Source organism: Erpetoichthys calabaricus, chromosome 7 (genome assembly GCF_900747795.2).
Source record: "Erpetoichthys calabaricus chromosome 7, fErpCal1.3, whole genome shotgun sequence".
Lineage (NCBI taxonomy): Eukaryota > Metazoa > Chordata > Cladistia > Polypteriformes > Polypteridae > Erpetoichthys > Erpetoichthys calabaricus.
In genome coordinates, this window is record NC_041400.2 from 140,480,440 (window position 1) to 140,497,501 (window position 17,062).

Here is a 17,062-nt window from a genome sequence, read left to right on the forward strand (position 1 = left end):
CAAGGGACAGATTGTACCCACTGATTGTGTGAGGAGTGGGTATAATCAAGGTGGCATCCTCTCCTGGAATCCGAGGGATGACTGCGTGTGCAAGAAGGAGGGCGAGAGGACAACCGACCCCGAGCAGTCTGGCAGACACTGGCAGAGGCAGCCAACACGGGGGTCAGTAGTGAGAGTACCGCGGCTGATAAAGTCTCTGCCAGCTGAGCAAGCCATGGGTGAGTTGGGGAGACATGGAAGGAGTTGTGCTTGGCTCGTTTGGCCCAGTGACCGTTGCTGGTTTTTTCAGTTATGTTACTAATGGTGTCAGGTTTGAGAGGCTCCCAAATCTGGAAGAGGGAGCATGGAGCAGGACCCACACTGTCACAATAGTATAATATTGCTTTTTAGAGATGATTCAATTACAGAGAAAACCTACTTTTCAGAAAGCTGTTTCAGCTGCAGATTTTGCACAAGTCTCATATCTCACGATAACAAAAACCTTTAAAGCAGGTAAATTCCCAATACAATCTGTTTACTCTTACAGACTGTGCATGGCACTGGTGGTCCTGCCTCTGCATCTCGATAGTGCTGAGTAAGACACCTTTGAATTCTTTTTATTACAAAGAGCTCTAAACTGGAGTCAAACAACTGAAGAATTTTATCACATTTTCCGTGTGTCTTTAAAGGAGTCCAAACTTGATCTGTTGAGTTCAAGAATAAAGTGTGTTAAGAAGGACTTTTCTGACTGTTATTTGTGTAAATCTGAACCCGAAATGTGAAAATATGCTGCGTGCTTAGAATACTTTTCATTTATTTGCAAGTACAAATTTTATTGTACCATGTACACATTTCAATAAACTTGACTTGACCTGAATAGTACTGATGCACAACTCCTTTCTTCCCAGAAAATATATAACACAAGTTACCTTACAGTTTTATCGAAGACCTCCTCCATCCTATACAGTCACTTTTCATCCGTAGTACTTGTACCACCAGACTCCATTAGAATTAGGAAGAGGTTTTACATAAGGTATAAAGTAAATGAATAGTCATTAATACTGACAACTGTATGATTTTATCTTGCATATATACTGTATGAGCGATACATTCAGTTTTGATGTTGTATTGAGGAGACAGGCAGTCACAATGTTTTGGTCATTGTACATGGATAAACATGTCAAGCACTAATTCATCCAGCAATATACTGAGATACAGTCTGCTCAAAGTTGACCACAAATCAAACTTAACCAGTGTCAAGAGTTAGTGGTTTTTGTTTTCTTTGGAAGTAATAACCAATACAGTGGTGTTACAGTTCTGTCCAAACACTGTTTTTGCTTTACTGGAAACTCTGTTTATAAACTCTAAACCCATTTATTCACTGACAGATATTTTATCCATCATTCTGGGTAGAGGGACATGTATAATCTACCTCAAGCAAATGCATTTTCATTGGAGTTTTTGGCTGACCAGGTAAAAGCAGGAAAATTAGCATCCTGATTCTCTGATTATCTTTATAGAGGATTTTAACCATGTCATTCCAATGACTGAGCTTCATTAAATACAAACAGTTGATAAGCTCTCCAACAAGGAGGAGGAGAAGACCCTGGATCAATATTGAGGATGTCTATAGTTATGTTTAACCATGCACCGGTGAGTATTACAGATCATGCAATGGTTTATTTATTTCTTACATATAAATAAAAACTCTGGTTAAACAAGTTCAAACACATGTGATATCCCGTGTAGTGGGAAAGTGGTCCCAACCTACACTCTGGATATCGGATAGTTCATAAGCCAAATGGGATATGAGGAGAACAAAAAAAGTTCTGTACAACAAAAACACAAACAGTGTCAGGTGGGCCTTGTTTCACAGTCCTTGAGCACTGACATTCCATCCATCCATTATCCATCCATCCATTATCCAACCCGCTATATCCTAACTATAGGGTAACGGGGGTCTGCTGGAGCCAATGACATTCCATTAACCCCTTCACCGCCCTCTGCCGGATATATCCGGCACCGCTGTTTTAATGCTAACGCCATACTGCCGGAATTATCCGGCACATTTGCCTGTGGTTATATGAATGCCTGGCAAGTAGTATAACTGACGGTTTGGCGTGGGTATTATTACTACGTTGTATTTCGACAAGTCTGTGGTTGTTTTGGCTGGTCATGTGACGTGATTCGCATGTAACAGCTGTGAATATGGTGAAACGTAAACTGACTTCAAGTGAGGCTTTGCAGGCGATTTTGGACAGTTCTGATCATGATTGTAGCAGTTCTGAAGAAGATTTTAGTGACAGTGATGAGCAGCAACGTGCGCTGCATGATATTGTGAATGAAGACGCATCGGATGACGGCGCTGAGTGGGTGTATCCCCAGCATCTCAGCTGGGCTGCTGCCCGTGGTGAACTACCTTTTCTGCATTCGTTTGAGGGAACGTGTGGCTTTATTGTTGATGTAAACAATTACACTGCTGAGCAGTTTTATGAGCTGTTTGTGTCACCTGATTTGATCAGACATTTTGTTCATCAGACAAATCTGTATGCAGCACAGTTTATTGAGAAAAATCCCAATTTACCTCCACATTCCCGTGTTCGTGCTTGGTTTGACACTGATGAAAACGAAATGAAAAAATTCATTGGGATTTTGATGTTGATGGGAATAATCAGAAAACCAGATATTGAGATGTACTGGTCTACAGATCCTATGTATGCAACACCTATTTTTGCAGCTGTCATGACACGTAACCGATTCTCTTTGCTGCTGAAATTCTTTCATTTGAATGACAACAGAAATGAGCCAGATAAGAAAGATCCAAACCGCGACCACTTGTTCAAGCTACGTCCTTTGATTGATCATTTATTTGAAGCATTTCAGTTGCCCTACATGCCAGGACCGTCAGTTGCAGTTGATGAAAGTTTATTGTCGTGGAAGGGCCGCTTACAGTTTCGACAGTATCTACCATTGAAAAGGGCACGGTTTGGTATCAAGATGTTTTGCTTAGCTGAGAATTCAGGTTACATTTATAGATTTCGTGTATACACTGGCAACTTGCACAACATTTAGTGGTCAATACTGCTTGAATAAATGTAAAAAATGTAAAAAAAATGTAAAAAAGTAAAAAAACAAAAATTGTTCAGATTTCGCCTGGCTTGGGGAATATTTAGGGAGTTGGCGGTTAAAGGGTTAAAGGAAAATTAAAATAAGAAAAGAAAAAAAAATGTGTATTTACAATAATTCCAGTGCACTTCTACTGTTCTCTATACAAAAACTACACACACTCACTCTAAAAATGAAGGCAGTCTTCCATCTTTATCCCTGGATCAGAAAGCTCCTCAAAAGGGGGAAAAACAATGGGAAAAAATATGCACAAGAAAAATAATCAAATGTGTCTATATACATAAAGAAAAACAATTGTACCAATCCCAAAATTAAAATTATCCCAGAGCCAAAGATGTTTATATACCTCCACCAACACCATCACTTGAAGATACATACAGTATGTACAAAAAGAAAAAGACAACTGTTCCTTCTACTGTATAGCTCAGCAGTGCTTAACCCTACCTCACCTTTAGGTCCCTGTTGGCCTGGCATCTCCTTAAATACAATGGGTAAAATTATCCAGCCAATCTGCCACCCCCGTCTACACCACACGCCTATCCAGGTAAACGCTGGCACATTCACGCCACTCATTGTGACATGCCCCAAGCACCTTTCTGTTTAGAATTCAAACTCCTGCTGGTTGTACGTGCGTAAGTCCCATGGCCAACAGCTATGCTGAGCTCAAGCACACCGGCTGTTGACACTCCAGTAAGTAAACTTTGTTTACTTAGAATACAGGATCCCCATCTCTGACTCAACCTCAATTACAAATGCAGATGTTGGCTTTCTCTTCCAGGCGTGCCGCACATTAAACTGCTTGCAACCGGCAAGCTATGGAGACACTGGTACATAAAGCTGAACACCTGCTCAGGAGTTTGTACTGGCCATTATATGGCTCCACATGTGCTCAGATCCACTGTGCCTCACAGTGCACACCTGTTGAGATGGCCCCATGTTCCCGCTGGCTTTATGCTGGTGTACTTTTACACTTACAAACAATAATGTTCGGTTTAGTGTTACTATAACTTAAATTGGTAATTCATTACCACAACACATTGAAGCCACTGAGGAGCTGAAAGACTACCATGACACTACCAACTGAGATGTTTTTAAAGATGCACTTGCTGCTGAAATTGATATTTTTACATCCCATACAGTATCTATCTCTCTGAAGGTATGAATATTCCCAGAAAAAAATATTGGCACATACACTGATGACAATCCATGATGCACCAAATAGTGTAAAGCTAAAGAGAGGACAAACAAAAAAGAGGACTGAGATATTTAAAGGAGGACAAGATCAAACATTTGACATATTTATCAGTTGTGCAATAGACAGAATACAAACTGGGATATTTATTGACCTTTGTTCACACTGTCAAACACTGTCTAATGTTCCCAGTTCATATCTTCAGTTATTCAGACTTTTTCTCTCACCACCCTTCAGGCCTCATCATGTATCAGCCTTTAGATAACCTGCACCCTTTTGTTAGACTAAACCCATTGACAAATCTGATCAAGGTGCACAATGTCTCGAATCTCATCATGAAAGAGAACTGCAAGAATGCAAATAGTCTTTAAGGTATTTCATTTGAAACTCCAAAGCACTGTGTTGATCTTTTAGCTCCAGTGTTTATTCATCTGTTTACTTAGTCAATAGAGTAGTGTATGGCTCCTGTCTGTTATAAATCAACTACCATTTCCCCTGTCCCAAAGAAGGATTAGATTTAATGACTCGTCCCAAAGAAGGATTAGATTTAATGACTCGTACATCTGTTAACATAAAAACATTTGAGTTTTTAATCCTGTCTTATCTAAAATCTATCACAGATTCACTGTGTTGGTTCCTCATCAGTTAGTCTACAGAGCCAAAAGTTCAGAACAGAATGATGCAGCATGCCCTTATACAAGATGTCTCTTTGATGATTTCAACTCAGCCTTTAATATAATACCAAAAATTCTTTATTTCAAATTTTCTCCGTTAAATATTGTTCTTTCTATTTGGCATTGGATCTTTTACCTCTTCTTCAAATCACAGTTTTTAAATATTTTTCATCCATCTTTATTGTCACCAGTTTTTAAAATAATAAAACTTTATTTAACATTTTAACAACAGTTATGTTTTGTTTCAAATGACAGCAACTGACAAGCATTTTACATCCTCTTTCAACAGTTTAAAGATTTGCATTCACAATGTAATCTTGTAACTTCATCAATCCCAGCCCCTTTATCAGTTTCAGCTTCACATTACTACTGTATAAGTGCTTATGATGTACTATATCTAGAGATCCTTCAACTCTTCCATTTGCCTTTCTATCATTTCTCTCTGCCTCCTCAATTATTGCTCACTATGTAATCTTTCTAATAAACCAATTTCCTTCACAAACATTTGCAATGATTGTTTCTTTGAAAAAATTCCCAGCTTATCCATTTTGTTAGTGGACATTGCCTCAGTTTGACACAGGATGGGATTTGCTTTTCCTTCCTTTTGTCATTTATATTGGCATGCTTGGCACCTTAACTGACATATTATTTCTTACAGGTTTGATCACAACAATAGAGCAATCAACTAAGGAGCTAAGGGTACTGAAATCCCATGTTAAAATAAATCCGTGCAAGAGAGGCAAATAAGAAAATAATGTCAAGTCAGTTATGAGCATATGAAGAAGGGTGTTAAAAATAAACCTGTCATCACACAATGTTTGGAATTTGATTTACATTTTGTGAAAATACAAAAGGGTACATATTTATGCATAAAAATGAAATCAGAATCTGAAAACTGTGGTGCCCTCTCCACAAACAATGTCATTTAAACAAACAATAACTAAAACATTAATAATCAATATGTATTAATCACAACTGTTTTGTCATAAATGTAAAACAAATAAATATCTTTTTTATCGTCTTAGCACTTGTGCAGATTTTCACATTTACTTACCATGGCCCCATCTGTATTCTTAATATATGTTATGTGCAATCATGTTTCTGAAAATGTTTCCTCTGGGAACCCGCCTCAGGATTAATCTACTGCATTAGAAATTACCAATGGCTTTTCCAACACTTAGATAATCATATGTGTTTTGCTTATGTTTGTTGCCCCTGAACTTTTTCAGAGAGATTGAAAAAGTTTTTTTGCAGCATCTGACACTTTTTTCTCAGTGTGCTAATATATTGTTATTATTTCTGATTGGAGTCTCTGTTACTTTATGAAGGATAGAGTAAGGATTGCTCCTAAATAATCAGAAATGAAGTAATTGTTGGAAGATACTTTATAAAAACTTTGTAATAAAAATGGATTATGTAATTTTTTAACACAACACATAAAATAACATCAGACATTTACATATATAATGGATATAATGGGTCTATAGGGGTTATTTTAATCTTTTCAGCTGACAGATGTCAGGTAATATGGCCTTAGCCTAAAAGTCCTTGTCATACTAAACAGGAATGTAGTGTATTCTTGCAAAGCAAAAAGGCAAAGTAGGACTGACAGTATTTCGCATTGTTATATTGTGCAGCTTTTGATTTTCGTGAAAAAATAACCTTGAGCTTCATGATAATGATTCAGTAACATTTCTTGTGTTTTGAGAAACTGAAAAATGTCAGGGTGCCCTGCTAGCAAAGGTGAAAACAAGTAAACCAAGTGGTTTGTGTGTGTGATAAAGGAGAGGAAGAGCGACTGCCTTTTATTATACATTTTCTGTCAGTTCAGTTGCTGCTTTTCTGACACTTTTGTAAACAACAACATTTATTTATATAGCACATTTTCATACAAATAATGTAGCTCAAAGTGCTTTACATGATGAAGAAAAGAAAAAAAAGACAAAGTAAGAATTAAAATAAGACAACACTAATTAACATAGAATAAGAGTAAGGTCTGATGGCCAGGGAGGACAGAAAAAACAAAAAAAAAACCCAGATGGCTGGAGAAAAAAAAAAAATCTGCAGGGGTTCCAGACTATGAGACCACCCAGCCCCCTCTGGACATTCTACCTAACATAAATGATCAGTCGTCTTTGTATTTAGGGTTCTCATGGAAGGACTTGAAGATGATGATCATGTAGACTTCTGGCAAAAAGCTCAGCTCATTTGCAAAAAAAATTGACACTTTCAAAGAGTCTTTTTATCTCACTGCCTTTTTGTAAAAACAAACTGAATAGAGGGCTTTCTTAGCTGCTTGACATTTGGAAAAGTGCTCTGTCTCCTGCAAGAAATCTCTTATAAATATATACTAGTTGTGTAAGCCCGTGCTGTAAAAAGCCCGGGGCTCCTAGTAACTATTGAAATCATCAGAAAAAAAATTGAAATGCAGAATTGGCGGTTTCATTTTGCGGCTGTGCTCTCCCCCCTTGTCCATTAACAGGTAAACGAGTTTCTATCTTCTCAGAAGTTTTGTTTTTCTGATTTGCTCACCTCGCTTGTGTATTAGCGGCTAAGCGAGCTTGTCTCTGGCTCATTAACTTGGGGCCGCCTTTCCGGCTCTGTGAGCTTCATGCTGCAGCCTCTCACTTCCGGGCCGGACAGACAGACACACTTCCATGCATAGACGTTTATATATAAGATATATGTACAATTTGTACCTAAAGAAAAGAAGCCATCTGGGAAATGTCATATGAGATTGAATAAAGACTACGTGAGCCAACCCAGATTGTATAATTGTTTTTTATAGCTTCTACCATATTTACTGCTTTTGGTTTTGATGCAAATCCATATAATTTTTAAGTGAAAGATTAAATTAAGTGTATATGCCGGATTACTAATAGTGGAACCGAGATGCTAGATTGGTCATTCTTTATCTAGCTACAGGCCCTTAAGGGCAAGAGAGGATGCTTTTATAAAGCCCACTTTTGGCAACACGTGTTCAAGTAAAGTTGCCATAGAGGTCCCTTGGATTGAATGCATAGGGGACAATAGGGACAGTGAAAAAGGTTACAGTCAACAGTTGAATAGCTGCTTTTTCCATTTCTTTTTATCTACCATTAGGAAAAGAACCTAAGACTTTAGTTGTTACTTTTTGTTTCAAGTGATCTGATAACACAACAAAACAATGGAAGTCATTGATTGTCTGCTAATTTTGTTCTAAATGGCTTTGTCTGAAGGATAAACATATTTAGGTCCATGTGGTCTTTGTGAGATACCCCTCAAGTTAAAAGTCCCCAAATGTGATTCTTGAAAAGTCACTGTCCTGCACTATTACATATTTGGTAACTTGAGGATGGAATAGATATGATGAGGCTGTCTCATGTTATTTACAATTTTTTTCACATTGATTTCCCTCTGTCAACTTAAAGTAATGATATTTCAATGGTGATGAGTAAAGTGAAAGCCTTCTTGTGTAAGTGGGAATAATTTTTTAGATAAAATCTACTCGTTGACCATGTGCTGTTTAACAACAGCATCTTTTTAAAATGGAATTTGGTTAAAAAATAGCCCATAACTCAAAAATTGTATAGAAAATTGTATAGAAAATTCTAACCAATGCATATTAAGTAATGGATGAACACTCACATTTTTGGGACATTAATCAAGTTTCTTACCTCGGCACAGTTCCACAGTCACGTATCTTTGGCCAATTTGGGGGTTTTAGTCACATAATGGGTAGGATCTAATGGTGTCTTAAATTACATCCTGAGGAATGCACTAATGTGATCAGACATTTCAACGCTGCAATGAAGCAAGAAGAATTTATTCATGATAGCCACTTTGCAGTCCAGTAATGAGTCAATTTACGACTGCCCGAATTTAGGCCATTCATACTTACTGCCTGAGGAAAAGAATGGGGTAATAATGTTTTAGAAACTGCCAAAACCAGCCACTACAGGCCGCAAAACCCGTAAGTCTTTTGTTTATCATGTACCTGCAGCCAGCCTTTGAATGATACACTCTGATTTGAAGCAGCGAGGGAAATGATGGTGAAGCTGCAGAGGTAGCAGTCTCTGAGCTGTCCTCTTTCCTGTACTGATGCTGCTACCAACAAATAGCAATCTGTATATATATATAGAATTCCAGTCTTTGGCATACTGATTGGCTAAGCTATGCAGCATTTTTTGAAGATGAATTTCACGCAACTGGAAATATTTTTGTTTCCAATATGTGCAGATGGTTTGCACTTGTTTTTCTATCAAGAAGATAGAAACACATTGTAAACAGTAATAAAATTTATAATTACTGTTAATTCATTTTTTTTCTTTCACTGGGCCTCATGTTTTCTGACTCTTGAAGGGCCCTTTAAGATTTGTTTTGATCGGTGCTTCTCTACATGGCTAATTCTTACGCATTCGGCCTGCACCATCTTCCCTTACATGGAAAAGGTGTTCGGCTGCAGACTTGAAGATGGATTATTGCTACTCTGTACTGGCAGTTAAAGTATGCATACCAGTGACTCACACCAGACCCACAGAGCCTCAATTGCAATATCTTGTACACTTTGAGAACAGCAAATGGCCAGTCCCAAATGGAGCCTTAAGTTGGTGCATGACTGTATTTTATGTCATATAGGAGCTAAATTATTAGTTTTGAGATAATTTTCAGAAAAGGGCTTTTCTTAAAATACTGATTTGCTGTCTGTACAGAGTTCAGAACCTGAGTGTTCACTCTTTCTCAGAATGCCTGTACCTTGCAGTGAGACCAGTGCCAGTTTAAGCCCATGTAAATCCTTTATGCAAGGTTCACTGTTATGTGAAGGGGAACAAAAAATGGCAATATAAATGCAAAAACTATGGATGTGAAAACTACAGATGCCTTTGTTTAATACAATAGACCAAAGTAATGTCAAACTAAGCTTCTACACTGGAAGCTGTTGTGAAAAGATGATGATGGCAAAATTGGATGACATCATGAAAAACCCCCTGAATCCCGATTCAGGTTGCACAGGTAGTCCAGCTCCTCCAGGATGGCACATTCATACATGCTTTCACAAGAAGGTTAGCTGTGTCTCCCAGCAGGGTCTCAAGAACATGGAGGAGATACAAGGAGATGGGCCATTACACAAGGAGAGCTGGACAGGGCTGTTGAAGGACATCAACCCAGCAGCAGGAAAACAGGACCGCTATCTTCTTCTTTGTGCAAGGAGGAGCACTGCCAAAACGCTACAAAATGACCTCCAGCTGGCTACTGTTTAGTCAGAAACAGACTTAATGAGTGTGGCAGGAGGGCCTGACATTCTCTGTTGGAACCTGAGCTCACAACCCATCACTATACAGCTTGATTGGCATTTGCCAGAGAATACACAATTGGCAGCTCCTCCATTGAAGCCCCATTCTCTTCGCAGAAGAGAGCAGGTTCTCACTGATCACATGTGACAGACTGAAAGAGTCTGTAGATGCCTTGATGAACGTCATGCAGGCAGCATCATAATCCAGCATGACCGGTTAGGCGGTGGGTCAGTGATGGACTGGGGAGGCATACCTTGGAGAGTCGCTCAAACCTCCATATGCTAAGCTATAATACCCTGACTGTTGTTAGGTACAAGGATAGAATCCTCAGAGCCATTGTCAGACCTTACGCTGGTGCAGTGGGCCCTGAGTTGTTTCTGGTGCAAAACAGTGCCCAGCCTCATGTGGCTAGAGTTTGTAGGCAGTTCCTGGATGACGAAGGCATTGATGCCATTGACTGGCCTGCACGTTCCCCAGACCTGAATCCAATCGAGAACCTCTGGGACGTTATGTATTGGTGCATCAGAAGCTGTCAAATAGCTCCACAGACTGCACAGGAGCTCACTGATGCCCTGATCCAGGTCTGGGAGGAGATCCCTCAGGACACCATCCACCGTCTCATCAGGAGCATGTCCAGAACGAACAACCTGTGATTTAAATTTTTGACTTTGATTTTCAGTGTAATGTTGAATCCAGCCCTCAGTGGGTTGTTGATTTCGGTTTCCATTGACAGTTGTTACATCATTTTGTTCTCAACGAATTACACAGTACTACTCAGTAAAGATTTTCAAATTGAATATTTTGTTCATCAAGATCCAATGTGTGATTTAAATGTTCTTTAAATTTTTTGAGCAGTGCAGTTGCTCCTCTTACCTTTAATTATAATATAACTGAGCCATGTTATTGATTGCAGCAATACAATGATCAAATATAAATTCAGTCAAACCCTGGGGCATATTCCCTGTTGCCCTAACCTAACACCATCTTGACAGCCCTGACACCATCCCCCCACATCACATAGCTATTCTGTGCCAGCACCATGGATGCTGCATGCTTTTAATGATGTGAGGAACATGTAGAGCACAGTGTCTGAGACAAAGCAAAACTGGATCGCTAAATTGGGGTGCCCCCAGACAAATTTTGCCCTGGGTGGCTGCCTATGTCGCCTGATGGATTGACTGAGTGAGATTGTTGACCATAACAAGCAGTCTTTGTTCCATGTGCACAATGAAAAACTAAAACTTAGGTTGGAATATAAAGTTACAGTTTTTAGACTTACTTCACATATGCCACACTTATACGTTTCACTAAACAAACACCCACAACTACAGAATGTAAAAAAAATATTTCTAAAACTATGCATTAGACATTAAATAACAGTGTGAGTTGTGTCAAGTGACCATTTAGAGAAAAGTAACTCAAGAAGGCCTGTGAAATCATCAATATAATTATTTTGAATATGATGCCGTTATACTTTTCAGAGAGCATGGGTTTGATTTTTTGAATGAGGAGAGGACTTTTTGATGTATATCTTAAGGATGTGTCTGAATGACACTGCATTATTGACCATGTGAAATCCAATCATATTGCTTTCTGAAGCAGATCATATACAGCAGTCCCACATTCCACATGTAAAGTAAATAAGGCCCAGAGGTTTCACACTCTTCATTCATGGCTCTTTATGTTATGCTTTGTTTACCCCAGTGGCATCATTCTTTGCATAGCAGATTTAAACATTATTGGCAAGCTTTTGATCTGTGCAGGTTCTAAGAAAGCACATTTTCGCCAAGGGTGCCTCTGCCGTGGTACCAATCATACCTTTTCAGTCACTGTTGTTAAGGATATATTTTTGTTTTCCATATAAACGTTGGCAAAAAATCAGTTCTCAGTTTTGTAGTTGAAAACACCTTTAAATTAGTAATACTGATGCCAGAGGCTGGCACCTTTGATGTTCAGTTGTTAAGATGTGCTTTTAGTTTCCTTGCTGACAATTGATGCCATTCTATGGGCATGTGCTATGCAAGTTCGTTAAAATGTGCTGACAAATGACTTGGTACAATATAAAGTAAGCACTTTTTTTTAAATCCATGCTTGAAATATATTGTTAAATGGTAAGTCAGTTATTTCTATGATCTTGAAATTTTCCAGATTTATACATTTTTTATTCTGCGTGATGGTTTTCTAGCTGATTAAGATATTGACAGGAGCAAGGGTACCACAAACATGGCACAAGGAAGGTCCAACAGAAGACCTCAAGGCAATAGGGAAAGGCACGGTGGCAGCTGGATATTGTATTTGCCAGTGTGGATCCATTAAAATCAATGTAAGGATTTAGGCTGGTGTGCTAGATCTATTTTTCTGTCTCATTGGCATCAAGGAATCCTAACTAACAACAAACTCGATTTAAAATTTGATTATATATCACTCCCTCTAAATGATATGTCTGGGGATTGCCATCTTTATCTAATTGTCAGTTTGCATGTGTTTTGGAAGTGCCCTTCTGTGTTTAGTTTTTGATAGATAGATAGATAGATAGATAGATAGATAGATAGATAGATAGATAGATAGATAGATAGATAGATAGATAGATAGATAGATAGATAGATACTTTATTAATCCCAAGGGGAAATTCACAAATTTGGTCTGTTGTTTATGATTTTCTTACTTCTATATTCTATTAGCATCCCTTTCATTCCCACCTTATACTTCTAGACTTTTCAATTGCTGCTAAAGCTGCCCTTGCCTCTGTCTCTGTTAATCTCCTCTTTCCATTTGGGAGTGTTCCTTTTTTATTCTGATCCTTTTGGAATTGTTGGCAGAGAGGATCAATGGGGCATCTGGCTCTTACATTGATAAATGGACTGATACAGTACATTACAGCTGGTTCTGGGTGCAACCCTATAATGGGGTTAATGCTGTGCTGTTCCCTTGCTTATTGGATCTCTTGGGCTACTCTATTGTTGTTTTCAATTTGAATGTGGCAGGGTTGTATTTGATTAGGTCATATTATGAGGTGATGGGGTTGTGAATTAATGGTGTGGGGTGCTGAGCATTGGGTTGTATTTTATTTTAATTAAGCTTATTTAGCTTATTTTTTTTAGATTGTTGGCTTTTGAATTTGATTAAATTCGATAAGAAAGGGAGATTTTAAATATGCAATAAGAATAACTGAAAGGCAATGTGGTTATATGGCTGTAATTTCTACTCCTGGTAAAAAAAAAGTGCTCTAAGTGTTTTGAACTTTAAAGCAAATGTGGGCTTAAGCATTAAGTACCCTATTTATTATAGTATTCAATTCAAATTCAATATTTTGTATTTGTGGGAACCATATGTTTGTGTGCTGATTATAATAATTGTAACATTTCTTGTTTCATGGTTTATGTTATCTGTACTGCAAACAAATTTCCCTTTGGGATAATAAAGTCCACCTAAGTTTTGGTATCAAATCACAATGTGGCAAAGACAGAAATAAAATATTCATATCTATTGCTTGTAAAGTCCTGGCCAAGTCGATGCATTTTACTAAACATCTCCTGTGGGAGTTTCAGTGTGGCTTCAGAAAAAAAACAGAAGTGCAGTGCACAGCTGCACAAATTCAAGATTATTGCGAGCAATTCATAAAATATCCAACATAGTCAACATTGAACTCCTGTGCAATATATTTTCTTAAAAAATGTGCAAGTTTCATGTCTGGATTCCAAAAGATTGTCACCAACATTCTGTATCTGTCTTCCATAACAGAATAATGTGTATACAGGTGTGTGTAAACAGATTAAATGTCTCCTCCTTTGTGTATTTTGTTGCTGTTTAAAGGTGGAGAGCATCTTGAGTGGAGAGTTCAGTGAAACAACTTCTGTCGGAGTGGCAGCACATTCAAACACTCAATCTACACTATGTAGATGTCTGTCCAGTAGTTGCAAACACTTGGATTACCCAACTGTAATCCCTGACAGCTGATGTAAACCTACTTGGAACTCAGTGTAGACATTGCAAGAACTATAGAAGGCTGCTAATGGAACTGTATTAGCCCAAACTGAGGCTTTCGTTTTCATGACTGAAGGAAAGCCTTTTCAATTTATTTCACCTTTTATTCCAACTGCAGTATTGAATTGGAAATTTAAAACTGGATCAACAAGCCTCTTTCTCCTTATCTGGTTAATGAAGAGGATATTCCAAAAACAGTGAACTCCATTTACTGACTTAGAGAGATGTCCATCAAAGCATTTCTCTTTACATACTATGAACTGCCTCAAGTTGGCAACACCTTCAAGATGCCACAGAATTGCCCAACCTGTGAAATTCTGTTTTTTCAAAAATTTCATGACCACATCACAGGGAAGAAAATGCATTACAAGGACTAGTGAAAGGCATGCCTAAAAACTACTGCACCCAAGATGTTTATAGGTTTATCACAGGGGTCCCCAACTCTGGTCCCGGAGGGCCCCAGTGGTGCAGGTTTTCATTTTAACCCTTTCCTTCATTTGTGACCTGTTTTTTCTCCTAATTAACAACTTTTCAATTAATGTTATTTGACTTGCTCTTGAATACTCATACCTTTTAATTGTTTCTTTTTCCTTAATTAGCAGTCAAACAATAATGAGATACAAAATGAGCCAAAACTTGACCAGCAAACTGTGACCATCATATAATATCTGAAAATAAAGAAAGGTGAAGGTCTCAGGAATACTGATCTGCTCAGGTATCCAAAATTTTTTAACGCTGCTCTTAGAAAATAATAAAAACAACAATTTCGGAAATGTCTGCTATTGCACAATGAGAGCAGCAATGAGACATGGAATTAAAGAACGGGTTTAATTAACAACAAGCATCAGAGCCTAATTAAGCAACTGGTTGGAGTGAAATTGGTTGGAGTTTGAGGCTCTGACTTAGTTGGCCTTCTGTTGGCTCACTCACTTCACATTTCATTTCTGTTTGAAAGAAATGAAGCAATTCAGATAAACGGTGAAGGGGAACAAATCTTAAAAAACAGCTTGATTAAAATTAATTCAGGAGAAATTAGGCAGCAGTGTTCTGCCCCACATGCTGTTAGCTGTTATTAACACACCTGTCAGTCACGTCCCACACACACAGTGGTGTTATAAATGTCTCACATAAAGCATGTAGTTCCCATACCAAAACATTTAAATACAATACACCCCATGTGTCTCACATAGGCACCCCTTTATCTCTTGATTCAATCACATCCAAAGCGTATGTTTACGGTATATAAACCCTGGGTTTGGTTAGTTGTGGTACACAGCAATTTGGAATTCTGTCAACAGAATTCCTTGTCTCGATCCGACCATGGAAATCACTCGCCTTGTAAGTGTCTTTTAAAGATTTATTGTTTAATGTATACTGTCTGCTGTGTATTATGTTGTAAATCATTATTTATTGTCTTTGGTTCTACATCTGTAAATACCTGTATGTTTCTTTTGTATATATTTCAGTTTACAACAAGGTACGTCCAGTAAAAGCCTTCAAGAAACCTCACCCTTGCTGTTTTTATGTGGATGTACCGAGTTGTTTAAGCTCTCTGTGGTCGTGTTGCACAGAGTGAGGCAGAAAAAGCAGCAAAAACAGTGCACTAATTAAGGGTTAGAATGAAAACCTTCAGCTACTGGGGCCCTCCAGGACGAAGTTGGGGACCTCTGGTTTATGGGATTATTACTGTCATGCATACAAGAATACAGTGAATTTCCTACTTGCATACAAAGAGTGAAGCCACGTGGCTGTGACTGTGACTGGCCATGTCATGGTATTAGTTTGCTTTTTGATGTATAACTATTTATAACCTTATTTTTATAAATAGTAATGGTGCACTTACCTTTGGTGATATGAGGTGGTACGGAGTAGTGCTCTGGTGATAAATGGCTAGGCAGCTGCACAAGAATCCACTTTGGTTGGAGGAATGCTTGAGGTACGCATGGGTTTGGAAGCCTACAGAGCCATGTGCACCTTTGAGAAGATAAAGAGCTGCCATCCTATAGGAGGTTGTTAGAGTTAGTGAACTGGTGAATTAGCTGACTCCTTATTTTTGCGTACATATATTTTTTTTTTAGTATTTTTACTTGTTCAAAATTTTTCGATGGAAGAAGAAAAATAATTTGATTATTTTTTCTTTTCTATAATTTTCTGTTTTTTGATTCATGAGTCATTTGAACATTTTTAATAAATGATGGCATGTCACTAAATTGATTTTGTTATTGTCACCTGTTAATAAAAAAACAGCTGTTTTGCTATTATTTTATCTATTATTTGTGTCTGAGTTTCTCAATCTCATCATGGTTTGGCTCAGTTCATGAACTACAAGTTGACCAGTGATTAGGTCCATTCAAGGTTCCAAAGGCACAGTGCATCACAGTGACCAAAGCACTGGGCTGTATGCCACACTGCTTGTCATTCAGTCCTTAATAATAATAATAATAATAATAATACATTTTATTTGAAGCGCCTTTCAAAAAACTCAAGGTCACTGTACAATCAGGTTAAAAAATAAACATTCAATAACTAGACAATTTAAAATCCAAATAAAACATCAGATAAAACAGCAATAACAGTTACAATGAATAAGCAATTTTGAACAGATAAGATTTAAGATTAGCCTGAAATTGGTGAAGGGTAGTCATATTCTTAAGATAAGCAGGTAATGAGTTCCATAAGGAAGGTGCCGATCTGCTAAATGCGCGATATCCCATCGTAACAAGACATGCTGGTGGATTATTTAAGTTAATGGAAAAAGAGGATCTGAGCATACGAGAGGGTTTAGTGACTTGTAGGAGCTGTGAGAGATATGTGGGGGCAAGATTATGAATGGC